Below are 13,850 nucleotides of genomic sequence, written 5' to 3' on the forward strand. Positions count from 1 at the left end.
CCCCCCCCCCCCCCCCCCCCCCATCCCTGCCTACCCTCGCTCGGTCTCTCCGCCTGTCTCTCCTCGCCGCCTTTAAATAATCCCTAAAATCCTACTTCAATCTCCATCTTGTCTTTCTTTATTCTCTTTCACAAGGTCATTTTAGTTGATCTTCTTTCGCACACTGTCTACTTTTTGGTAGAAACTGACGTTTATTGCGCATTGGCACATTTGATCGGTATGAAAAAATATGTCTATTCCGAAGATAAAAGCAACAATTTGCGTCTCTGCTCATCAGTTTCCCAGAGTTCCTAGGGTGACACTTTCAAATTGCTTGGTTTTCTCTAGCTAACAGTATTAAATGTTTGAAATGTACACTTACTGTGTATAAAACAGATACAATCAGAATATATGGAAAGAGGGATTTTCTTTCTTGATAAACAATCAAAATATTATTGGGATTATGAAGACTATTGGCTCATTTTTTTGTCAATCCCCTAAATAATTAATGAACACATAGTTTCAGCAGTATTGGGTCAAAGAGCTGATTGTCTTTATGATTTCTTCTTTGTTTTATTTGCTCTCTGCTCTGATGATGATGTGTGTGTGTGTGTGTGTGTGTATATGTGTGTGTGTGTTTGTCTGTTTGTTTGCATGCATGCATACTTTTGTCGATCAATGGTGGTTGCTGGCAGTCACAAAGATGATGATGGCACCGAGATGTTAGTGTGCCTCACTTGCTCGGCACAAAGAAGAGAGTGTGTGTGTGTGTGTGTGTGCGTGCGTGTGTGTAAAAAGGAGGGGTGCTTCTCAAGCAGGGGTGTCAGCACTTGAAAAATCAATCACCATCTGGGCTCATTTCATACAAAGGACAGAGGGAGGGGAGGATAACTCAGTAGCACACACACGCACAAACACACTGACACACGCACACACACTTCTTGCATCTTTCATTTCACGCAAAGACAACAGAGGGCAAAACTGTTCAGCAGCGAGGTGCCCCTCTTGCCTCCTGCCCTTTCGTTTTTAAGTGAGCACGCACTCCTCGCCTGGATCCTGCTGCTATAAAAGCAGGTGCAATTTCCTCCTTGCCCCGCACCTCCGCCGGCCACTTCCAAATCGGAGGTTGCATTGAGCGGCGAGTGTACAATTGAGAAGGGGAAGGGTGGAATACGGAGGGGTGTTTTCACGTGGAAAGGGCTGGCCACGCTGGGGCCTGTAAGCCATTAGGCCAGTGCTATGTGAACACACTGCACCAGGGCTGGTGAGCAAGGTCACCCAAAGCAAACATGGATAAGAGGAAAGAAAAGCAAAGATTCATCTGCTTGAGCTAGCACCTCCGGTCAATGGGTTTGCCTCCTATTCACCGCAACACAGTCCTCGTTTACAGATAGCGCTTTAACTCGCTTGGCATAAGTCACAAGAAAAGGGAATGTTTTATGCAAACAAGATTTTTTAAGTATACACAAAAAGCATCAGAGGTTGAAAGTGTGTGTGTGTGTGTGTGTGTGTGTGTGTGTGTGTGTGTGCATGCGTATGTGTGCAACGTGATTTTTGCTGCCGCGCTGCCTCCTTTCAGTTGCACAGTTGTGTGAGAAATACCAGTGGCAGAGGCTGCTGAGGCAGCGAAAGCATTTAATACTCGACAAACAGTTATCTAAGCCCATATCCAATAGCTAGACACCACTGTAATGTGACCTACATACCAAGTGAATAGGAATATTTGTTTTTTGTGTGTATGTAGGTTGGGGGGCGGTGGGGGTACAGGACACAGGTTTGGGGGTTTACGAGTGGATGTGAACACAACTCATTCAAATGTCCATAATGAAAATAGTCCTTTCTGCTCCCCCCCCTTTTGCCTCCTTCACTTCCACGCTCTTTCTCCTTACAGAGCAATAAAGAAAGTACAGTATACTGTAAAAGGACTTATTGTGCCCTCCTAGGTATTGAGCTCTTGCCCTTTTGTCCATGTGACCCTCTAAAAAAAAGAGGACTTTCTCTCTTTTTTTCTAAAAATTAATGAGATGCCAAGTGGAGAGAGCCATGTCTTTACTTTTTCACTGGGACACAAGAGGCACCTGCCTCAGGGATGTAGCCACCAAAACTTTGTGAGTTTTTACAGACATAATAGTGTCTACTCTTTCATATACATCCCTTAAATACATTTCAATGTAGTACAAATGTATGAGATATGATCTTTTATAGAAACATGATACATCAGTGCCATCTTTTCTAATTTCATATGTCTCATTTGTTTTGATCATGATTATCTACCTCGCCGTTTAACATTAGGACTGCATGGCTTGACTTTTTTTCGGTGCCAAACCTTGAGAAGGGCACTTGCAGGGCACAGAATTAAAAGCCCATTATGGATAATTTGAGGCAGAAATGGACAGATTCACTTCGGAACAATTTTGATGGGTTTGGATCCCAGTCTCAGTCTAAAAATTGATGAATGAAGAAATGCACGCAAGCACACACACACACACACACACATCCAATCTGCCTGGCCACATCAACAGAGCAGGTGTCCTTAGTAATGCACCATTGCGCACTTGGATCTCTGCATCTCAGAACAGAGGGAAAAGAGGGAGGAGGGAGAGGCAGAGAAAGAAATAAAGGACAGTAAGAGGAAAGAGAGGGAACGGGTGCCAGTGGTGGTGTGTGAAGGTGTATGTTAGCTAGCTGCTGGAATGTGGAGGTCATCAGAGGAACTATGGGTAACCTAAACTATGTTGAACCCGCCTCGGACACAACTTACCAATAAAAAAAACTTGTTTGAATGCACCTCGTTGACTTTTTGGCTCGAGAACGACGTGCATTTATTGTTTTAGGGATGATCAGAAAGATCAGAAGATTGAGATGATGTTTATTTTCGGAATCCATGTAAGAAATAGTCTTCCGACAAACTGAGCGGAGAGAGAAACATACTTAGTAAAGACCATGCCTTTGCCCCCTGCTGAGTCTCAGCAACATGGTACATAAATAACCGTTATGAATCATGCTGTTTGGTCTCACCCTGCCGTTTCCCAAACAAGATCTAGTTTCCATTTAGCCACAATGGCGATGAGCAAACCTCCGGCGATGGTGCACCATTTTGAAGAAGAAAAAACTAAATAAAACCAGTTATGTTTTTTTATCTACAGCTTTCATTCCCTACAGATTTAGACAGACCCAGGACGTTTAATCTGGATGTATAAGTCTAGTATGTCATTTTCATCCTCTGTGTGTTTACATTTTACTCGTCTGCCTAATAGGCTTGCATCCAGGCTAAGCCTACATGAGGCCAGAGGGCGAACCGATAACCAAACAGCCGGGCAGCTCAGATGAAAAGACAAGCTGCACCATGTCCGAGGGGTTACCAATTTCCTATCATACAGAATAAGACGTGAAAAAACGTTCAATGTGAGAGTATGCGTGGGTCAAATTTTTAACTTTTAATTTAATTTAATTTGAATCTGTTTATTGATCCCCTATGGGGAAATTACAATTTACACTCTGTGTCCACACTCTGTTAGTTATCACACACAGTCCTGAACTGCACACACACACACATGCTCAGGATCTATACATGCACTAATGGAGAGATGTCAGAGTGAGTGGGCTGTCAGCTGAACCAGCGCCCTGAGCGGTTGGGGGGGGGGGGGGGGGGGGGGTACGGTGCCTTGCTCAACAGCACCTGGCAGTGCCCAGGAGGTGAAGTGGCATCTCTCCAGCCACCAATCCACACTCCGTACTTTTTGGTCCATACGGGACTTGAACCAGTGACCCTCCGGTTCCCAACCCAACTCCCTACGTAACAGAGTTACTGCCATCCCCTTAAATGGGAGCAAAAAAATTAAAATAAAACGGGGTTAGAATAAATCCAAAATGCCAATTAAGAATGCTCAATCATACCATTAGTTCCGGTATAGAACCACGTCTGTGTAGAAGCTTGTTGCCTTTCTTTTCTGGCACCAGTTCAGAGACAATGTCGTGGGTGGTTCAGTCGCGTACGCTTCTGTGGCCTAAGAGATTACCCTACACAAACCTTATCCCGTGGCAAATCTAGCCTTAGACCAGGCATTTTTCAACCTTGTAGCAGAAATCAAGCCCCCATTCAGGGAATCTCCTTTGTAGAACTTAAATACATCCCAATGTGTCGATCGACAAAGGCCTCTACCCTTCCTCCTCGATCTCGGCGAAACACTAAGTTTAGGATTGTTCGCCGTGCCTGTGGGTGGGTTTTTCATTCTTCCTTTATTTTGCTCTCTCTTTTAGAGCATTAAGGCGACCATCCATTGAACCACAACGGCTACTATAAAAATTCATCAGGATTAAAATGACCTCACACGCAAAATTAAAGTTTCCCCAATCTACACAATAAGGGCCTGTATCTTTTTTAAGGACATTCTCAGCTTTCTTGGGAACAGGATTGTTTCTTGACAAAGTGGTCTCTACTCAACAATGAGCACCTTTCAGACGCACACAGGGACTGCCTTTAGAGCCGCGCGGAGAGACGGATTTCACATATCAATCAAAAGAGGGGGGGGGGAGGGAGAAAAAGGGCCCTCGTCTGGCGAGAGTGGTCCTTCAGGAACCATGAACAGACTCAAATCGAGTATATGCTTTTCTCTCTTACCGCCACTATTCATAATAACAGAGGACACAGGAGTAGTGGAGAGGGAGGGGAGTCCTCTTAACACGTTTTTTCCTTTTCTCTTCTTTTTTTCCAGACTTGTCTTCCCTTATATGGGGATTGAAGCATGGTCCCTCAGTCTGGCCCTGAAATAATAAGACTGTAGTGGATGCCTAGATTTTACAACATTGAAAAAAGTGGCTTTGTGCAGAGGCCAAGAGGGCCCACTGTATTCAGTCTGTGTGCAAGCTTTCATGTTCTTAAGTTTGTTCATGCAAGATGTGTGTGTGTGAGTGTGTGTGTGTGTGTGTGAGTGGTCATTCCATTACACCTGCGCGATGGCATAATGAGCCCATGAGTGTGTGCACTGGGCCACAGCCACCCACTGCGCCAGCCATGCACACCACTGCCGCTAATCATGCTGGAAATGAATAAGGTGTCAGAGTAGGTAATTCACCGCTGTATTAAAGCACCTCAGCCCAGATACAAGGTACATAAAACAAATTAAATATAGTATTCGATTCGATAGTATTTTTTTTCTTCTTTTTCTTTTTTTGGACAGTTGTATTAATGGCCACAAATGTAAATGTAAATGTAAATGTGCTGTATTTATATAGCGCTTTTCCAGTCTTAACAACTGCTCAAAGCGCTTTTACATCTACAGGATACATTCACCATTCACACACATTCATACACTGTGGCCAGGGCTGCCGTACAAGGTGCCACCTGCTCATCAGATAAACATTCACACACATTCACACTCCGATGCGCAGCACCGGGGGCAACTCGGGGTTCAGTGTCTTGCCCAAGGACACTTCGACAATGACTGCAGCGGCGGGGATCGAACCACCAACCTTCCAATTGGCAGGCAACCTCTCTACCACTGAGCCACAGCCGCCCCGCACACAACGCAAAGGTCTTCTTATTAGATCACTGGCTACATGTTTTCACCTCCTTCACCTTTTTAATCCAGGGCTATTCGGATCATCTCCGACTTATAGCTCATAGGAATGCAGACAGGAGAGTGGGAGAGAATGGACTAAAATCTATGGCGTCAGTTTAGTGTTCAAGCTACACTGTGAGACATGCACGTTATATTCACAGCACAGAAAATAAATCACGTGTTAAACAACAACAAAAAAAAGCTGGCTACTCTTTATTGCTGATTCGGTCACTGTACATGTATTACACAGCGTAGAAATGAACACGAATGGGTTTTGTATTTAAGTTGCAGCTTTGTGAGAATTATGAGACAAAACCAAAAACAGATCAGAAAAAATCATACTAAAGTATTTTTAAATAATTGGTTTTAAACAAATATATGTCTCTAAAGCCAGTTACTTGAGGCTTTATGTATTTTTTTTGGAGTAACAGCTACACATCTATGGAAAAACTAATTTCCTTCAAACTTTCATTTCAAACCTAGAAGTTCCATTTTATTTTTTACGAAATTTGCAGTTTGACAGATTGTCTGAGTATTAGCAGGCATCCACACAGAGACAGAATAGAGGGGAAATCTGTGAGATTACCCCACGTTTGCTCACTGCCTCGTGAATTACATCATTTCACCCCGCTTAGACCTCAGTCTGACATTAAAGTGGATCTCAGTGTAACTGGGGAAAAAAAGTATTAGTATTCACTGCATGTATGTGTGGCACATGTGTGCTATTTTTAAATAGGGATACTGTGAAAGTGTGGAATTGGGGACAAGGCAGCCTTGCACCGGGCCGTGACACAGACTTATGTTAAACCTAATTAGATCATGATAATAGCTTTAGGGCCCCAGTGATCAATGCTAGAGGTCTGTGGAGATGAACTTTCCTTAAGTTTCATGCCGCACGCCGCTTGTACTCAATTATTTTCCAAACACACACACACATCGGAGTGGTTTGCAGACACTGTGTTACACGATTACGAGCATTATTTTTCATATGCGTCTGCATACAATTTGTCTGTTTCAATGGCTTGCCTTTCTACTGTACAATATCGTTTTATCGATATATGTGGCCACTGTTGGACTAATTCAAATGTTACATAGCATGCATCAGTGCTTCATCGCCCACCAATATGATGGATATGATTCATAACGCCTTGGGTACCGCTTTACAACAAGGCTACCATTTTAACCCTCATCTTGTCCTTGGTGCAAATTGACCCGATTTCCTATATCAATGTTCTTTTTACCATTATTATATCTATATATTATTATATATCCTATTACTACCCAATTGTAACTACCCCAAATAATCCGGATGATTGATTCCACAAAACGCTCTTTTGCAAGTACAAACCTCTACTTTCATTAAGGTTGGGGTGTCTTGTTCAATTTTATAGCATTGAAAAAAATTGAAGGGGTTTCCAAATAATATTGAGTATAAGTTGACATGTTACAGTTTGTGATCCAATTTCAGCTTTTCTAACTCAAACATTAAGTATAATGTCCTATGAATAAGGTTTATTGACCATGAATTCCAAAAAATAACTATAAACTGAAATTAATAAGTTAGTGTTAAGCTGTGTTGAAAACGTCAAAAGCAGTGACAAATATTGAAAAAAAGGGCCAGAAATTTAAGAAAAAGTTACTAATATTGATAAAAATCAATCAGTCAATAAAGTGTTGATTTTCAATTTTGACAGGAAGACAACCCAAGGGTTATAGTTAGTCTTAGTTTATGAAATAAGCAACCTTCTGGCAGTTGTAAATCATTAATAAATGGTGATTGTGTTTACAATACGGCTCCCTCGTGCAAGTTCCAAAATGAGTGAGTTAGTAACTCATTAGTAAATTGCGATGTTTTACTCTTGACCTTTTTGCAGTTGGAATTATCAGTTTACAACTCAAAAATAACTTGGTACTAGAAAATGAGATGTGAGGAAACGAGGAATCGAGATGAATGCACTCAGTGAACAGATATCAAGGATGCTGGCTGATGGAGAAGACTGAGTGAGGTAGGTAACCTCTCTGGAGCTCAGCAGTACACATATTATCTTATTAATGATTTATAAACTGTTCACAACCCAATTAATTAACTAATTACAAAGCATTCTTAACCCTTGTATTTCCTTCCCGTCGACCGTGCCCTTGTTTTTTTCCCTTTGGTTTGGTTTCCCTGTTTATAAAGGTTAAAGTAGCCTAAAAAATATCACTATCACCCAATTCTGTGTTATTATATACATATATATTTTTAGCCAACTTCATAACTTATTGCTACTAGTTTTACACTTCTTTATGGAATCAATGGTGAATAAACCTCATTTAGATTATATTATGTTTAATCTTTAGTCAAATAAGAGAAATTAGGAATCATTTGGACTAATGGTTAAGGTCAGAGAAACGTATGTTTTTAGTTGATCAAAGATTTTCCCACAGGTAGACCATATGTAGTGATCATCAATTAGCTTATGGAAACATCTATGTTATTTTATGGGAAATTTGGTTAAAAAGAAAGTCATATTTCTGATCTAGAAACTTTGTAAAAACGTGACAAATGTTACCTGTGGACAACATGAGTGTGAAATCCTTTTTTTAAGGTAGCCTTATTGTAAAGTGGTACCCTTCCTTGATATGGGAAAAGCCCATTTGACATCACTTGAGTCCTCCAAGCCTCTCCCATAATGCAATTCCCCCAGTGTCTCCTCATCCCATTCCTGAATGTGCACTGCCTTCCGTCAACAACCTTATGGTGGAGCCTGGTTTAGAGCCTACAGAGTCTTCGGATCACTCTCACTGAAGACAAAGAGGATTCCGTATGCTTCCATTACTATCTAATGCAATTTGTGTAATGTAATATTTCAACATTCCCGCGTCTGCTGACACGCTAGCTTGCTAGCCTGTGATTAGTCTTGATACTGGATGCTTTGGGAATCCCTGCACGTATCAGTTGGTTGTTGTTGACTCGCCAAGCTTCCTTCATTTGCCTATACTTCTCCCTAACTCAACTCAGCAAGCACTTTGGAGGACACATTCAGGAGACAACAGTGTTCAAAATAAAGATACTGGCTGAACAATCTATAGTAGTGACTTTCGCCTGTGTTATATTTGAACAACGTAATTACCTTTGGACAAGCTCCGGTGTTGGAACCAACTGGCGTGGCCTTTTCGAAAAACTCGCCCACCCATTTAATTCCACAACTGTCAACTGTTCAGGCTGTAATGGTGTGCACTCACTGAAACCCTGGATGTTTGTGTCTGGTCAAGACACACAAGAGACATTGTCTTTGAATGCACCATATAGTACTTCACCCTTGGGTCAAGTGGGTTATTTTAGAAATTACTTTTCTTCTTACTAGTCGTTTTGAACCCCTGCCATTAAAAAATGTTGTGGAATTGATTGTGACTACTGCCTTTTAAACCTTTTTAAAATGAATTCATTCTAATGTGATATTTTGATCAAATGTTTCATGGTTTCAAAGGCCGTTTCAAAGTCTCTTTTTATTCTGATGAGATTACACCTGCAGGGGGTGTTAGGGGGGGTCATAATTAATAATGTTCACTGTGAGAATAGTCCATTTAAGTCCACTTTTAGTTTTGTATTTCTTGTGGGTATCTAATCCCGTTGTCTCCTGACAATATATATTTTTAAGTTTCTGATTTCTCAAAAAAAATAAAACCAAGCATAAAGTATATTCACATGCAGCCTACCCACATTTAGTTCATTTCTACCCATGCCCATGCCAGTGTCGTTACATTTATATAAATACTCTTCTACCCGTTACACAACCTATTTGTGGGTACCAGACCTGATGCAGGTCTCTGATGCAGACATAAAAAGTACACAGTACATAAAAAACTACACAGTACATATCCTATCTGGCCTTGGACTGCCGCAGGTTCCCCCATGCAAGGACCAAGAAAACAAGGCTACCGTACCGTGCATGGCCTCTTGCCACTATGACACAGACTTGGAAAATAGATGGATGGATGGATGAATGGATATGAATACTTTAAATACATTTAAAAGCATTTGTAACCCTAGTGCACGTTACATGATTCTGTGGATGAAACTGTGGATGTATTTTTGGTGTGTGTGTGTGTGTGCGTGTGTGTGTGTAGAGAGGGGTGTTTTGTTTTGTTGCCATTGCTGTCTTACTCAGGCCTCATTTCCCTACTACTATTTGCCAGAGGTCAACTCGATTCATAATCTATTAGTGCTGGGTGAGTTTGCCTTTTCAGATGCAGGACTGGCTCGGTCCAGTTTGACATGCTAGCCCGCCTGCTGCCAAGCACTGCCATGACAAGTGGTATTATAAAAAACTCTGTCGTTGTTTAAATCTGACTGATAGAGGTTGATTTTAAAGTAGAAATAGTGATGTATGTGCCAGAGTTGTTGCCGGGGTGGAACCCGTCATATCGGAAGTGGACACCACGGACTGAATAATTAACTGAAACGTCCAATCTCAGCCACGTGTTTGTCCATCCATCGATAAAACAAGCTGTCTAGACAAAGGTCTACAATATATCTATGACATAATGACCTGCTGAAACCTTTCACGGGATCACGGTTTAACATCATTTAAGGCCCAGTCTCGGTGAAAGAAGAAGGCATCCGTCTGCTCGGTGTTGAGGTGTTAAGCTTCCCGTGGCGACATCTATCTCTCGCCACCACCTTGAGGGCATCTTTTAAGCAGAAGAATCCAGCCATTATGTGGCATTAACCTCATTAGAAAACACTCTTTAGCTTCTCTGAGATAAAATTGATTTACAGCTGCCATTTCCACCACTGCTCTCGATCAATGGTTAAACTATCCCTTTTATGGCCCTGTGCACACTCTCTCTGCTCTTTTCTCCAGTTTTCTTTAACTGCTCTTTAATTTCATTGCCCCCCCCCCCCCCCTCCACTTTTGTCCTCTTGCCAGGTATGTAGTCACAGAGGAGAAGAAGGCCTTTCTCTAGTCCTCCATGCTCAAATATGGGACTGCCTACATTTTTTTCTTCATTTTTTTGAGAGTAGATCAACACAGAAGGATCATCGGCAGATTCCTTGAACCAATTAGGCACCGAGATGCTGTCTTAGTCTTTTCTAGGTGTGGCCGTTTCACCACAGTCAGCTACATTTGCATGGGTGGTCTTAATTGAGGTTATAACACAATGTCGTTGTAGTGGTTTTCTTTCCACACTTACCAAGGTTGCTGTAGTTATTAACAATTTAGGAATGTGATTAGCCTAAGCAGCTGTAGATGTATGACCATGTTCAAAGAACAGATTTGAGGGGGGTTTAAGGTTATTACGACCCGAATATTGCAGAAACACAAGGGTTATGTTGGTGTTAACTTGTGATTGTAGTTAAGGAAAAGTGAAGCTTAAAACGTGGCTGGGCAGGTGTTATGGGAATGCAACATGTTTCTTTGTATTTGGCCTACCAGAGAAAATGTTAAACCCTCAAATCTGACCCGTTTTCAAGGCTTCTACATTAGTAATTGAGGTTTCTTTTGCCCAAAAATAACCCGGATGGTTACATACAACTCTCCTCCCAAGTAGATTTAAGGATCAGATCTCTACTTTAACCCATGCAATTTTGGGCCGGCAACCTCATTATCAGGAAGTATCCTGTGACACCAGGTCTTGCAATGTCACAAATTGCTTCACGGCACTGCATACATACACGTCCCAGTTCAGGAACCGGCTAGCTGTAGGAACAAGGTAGCGATGGAGTTTTTCACACTATCGTCATGGCTGAGCCGGCGAAAAAGTAGCACAACGCTCGGAAAGCATTGTCGGAGGAAGGGAGAAAGAGGAAACGGCAGACTGACTCAGGGAGGGGTCAGACAAACATAGGAGCTGCCAAATATCTATTCCAAAGCTGTAAGGGGAGCACTATAGAGAAACCTGCAAGCAAAACGACAGAAAACACCGATGAAATGGCCCAAAACTGCATAGCGCCCCTTTAATTTCGCCAAAAGGGTTTTACGCTCTAAGCTAGTTTTTTTAGATTTTTTACCTGGGGTATGGGGTAACTGGGGTATGGGATATGGGAATTCTGACATTGCTAACATTTGCCTCACATGTCACTGTTTTAGCGTTTTCCTGGATATTACAATAATTTGTCCTCGTCTCCCTGGAAATCAGGACCAGAAAAAGCCAGAAAGCGAAAGTGATTTTTTGGTCAAAGAAATTGTCAAAAGTTGAAAGTGACCGGCCTGTGTAGCTGATTAAGGGAGTGGGACGTAGAAGATTGGAAACTATGGATGCGCAGAATGCGTCAAAGCACAGTTTTTAGCAAGCAGCGGCCTCTATGCTCTCTGTTTCTACATGACGTTGACAGGTAAGACTGTGTACAGCTAAACCAAGCAGAAAATCCACAATCTATGTCGGTGTGGTCAAATGTCAGAATATGCCCGCCCACCTCTGGCAGCTCAGGTTTATGTGGACGTTTAAGCAAAACACTCAACGCTGTATTTCTTTGACAAATCAATACGACCACCATTTCAGCTCTCCTTATTTCCCTCCCTCCCTCCCTCCTTTCTCATGCTCGTTCCTTTCTCATCTCCCTCTGTCTGGGAGAATTGATCCGCATGGGTGGAAAGATATCAACCGACGGATAGAGTGATACGCCCCACTCCCTCCTTCCTGCCCTCCTTTCACCGCACTTTTGACACATAAATAAAATATGTGGCCTTTCTTTTTTTTTTCTTTTTTTTTGATTCGCCACGCCGTTAGTTCTGAGAAAGGAATATGGTGCATGGGGCTCACATGGAGCTGTTGGTAGACAAGAGGGAGCTGAGAGTCGGCTGGTTGCCATCACTCACTGTTCACAGGCGCCCTACAAAATCCCCTGAACTTTCCGACACATGCATTTGTTAGAGTGACACATTTAGATTCTAAAGAATGGCATTAGAAAATAATGTGAGTGCTAAATTATTCAGGCTTTTTTTTTGCCATAATGCCACACTTTACAACCACACACTGTTGCACACACACATGTATATATATCTCCCACCCACATCTGAATTATGGCAGATCCATTTAGTGTCAGTGTCCAAATTTGGCAAAGGAAAGGATGAGAGAAGGTGCTGTGAGGGGAGAAGTGTTCACTTACTCTGTCATGCTACTGCACTAAGATGCCAAACCAGCAACTGCATTCAATCCCCACTTTAATATCAACTGAAATAAATCACGACCACGGCTATACACGCATTAGGCCCTGCTATTAACAGATGAATGCTACATGTTCATCCACACCTTAGCTAGATATTCCCGATATGACGGCAAAGGCATTTTCCACAGCTGGGCAAGAAATAGACGCAAGGTGAACTAACCTCGGGTCCTCGGGGCATGCCAGAGCACCAGGCCCGGGTCACACGGGCCTGCAGGGTTTCCACTCCAGTCTGTCAGAGAGACAAAGGCTCGGACTTCTCCTCACACTTTCCAAGGCTTCACTTGCACTTTTTTGCACTTCCTTACGCTGCATCTAAAACCCTCCAATGAGGGTCTAGTCACACATACCTACTGTCTATTACATAACCATAGGCCTTGCTCGCTACACAGCCCCTGTACCGGACACTAGAGAGAAGAATGACCAAAGACAGACAGACAGAGTAACCCTACTTAGAGGGATAACTGATGGGATTAAATAGGAATTATCTGTTGATATGCCCATGCAGGTCCTCTGAATATCCATATACATACATATATATATACATGTCGTGTGGCCCTGAACATTTGTAAATTTGCGTGCGTACGTGTGTGTCGTTGTCATGATCATCCCCTTCGTCATAGTGAGCGTCGTCATCATCAGCACCCCCTCCCGACACACACACACACACACACAGATGTGTGGATAACTGTAACCGGCTGCAGACACTTCTCCTCCTAGCCCTGTCTTTAGCTCTCTTTTCTCCCTCACTCTTTCCTTCTCCCCTTTTTCACCCATTCATGCAGGACTATCGACATCAGGACAGCTGGAAGTCTACACAACTTTCTCTGCAGGCTATAAACACATCTCTTAGATAAGACGATGATGCAATGAAACAAAAATGAAAAAGGATTGCACATATATGTCACACTTACATGTGGCTCTTTGTAGTTTGGCTTGTTTGAAGGTAGTGTACTTGAATCAATTATTGCTGTTTGGAGTTGTTATACCTTTGAATGCACATTTTGGAAGTTGTTTTGGATAAAAGCATCAGTTAAATCAAATGTAATGTAATGCAATGTCTACGGGTGTAACGATACATCGACATGGATCAATGTGTCAAATCAATGTTTTGCAGTCTTATATTATCAATGCAAAGTGAATTATTATATCGTCTGCAA

At 42.2% G+C, this 13,850-nt stretch overlaps 1 protein-coding gene across 2 annotated transcripts in view; it reads right to left on the bottom strand.

Annotated features, from left to right (window-relative positions):
- znf536 (zinc finger protein 536) overlaps window positions 1-13,125 on the bottom strand; it is a 205,829-nt gene extending 192,704 nt beyond the window's left edge. For both annotated transcript variants that reach the window (XM_034866439.1, XM_034866708.1), the window contains exon 1: window positions 12,854-13,125. The gene's annotated coding sequence lies outside the window, so the exon portion shown is untranslated. The remainder of the gene's footprint in view (window positions 1-12,853) is intronic.
- Window positions 13,126-13,850: the final 725 nt, after the last annotated feature.

Source organism: Etheostoma cragini, chromosome 1 (genome assembly GCF_013103735.1).
Source record: "Etheostoma cragini isolate CJK2018 chromosome 1, CSU_Ecrag_1.0, whole genome shotgun sequence".
Lineage (NCBI taxonomy): Eukaryota > Metazoa > Chordata > Actinopteri > Perciformes > Percidae > Etheostoma > Etheostoma cragini.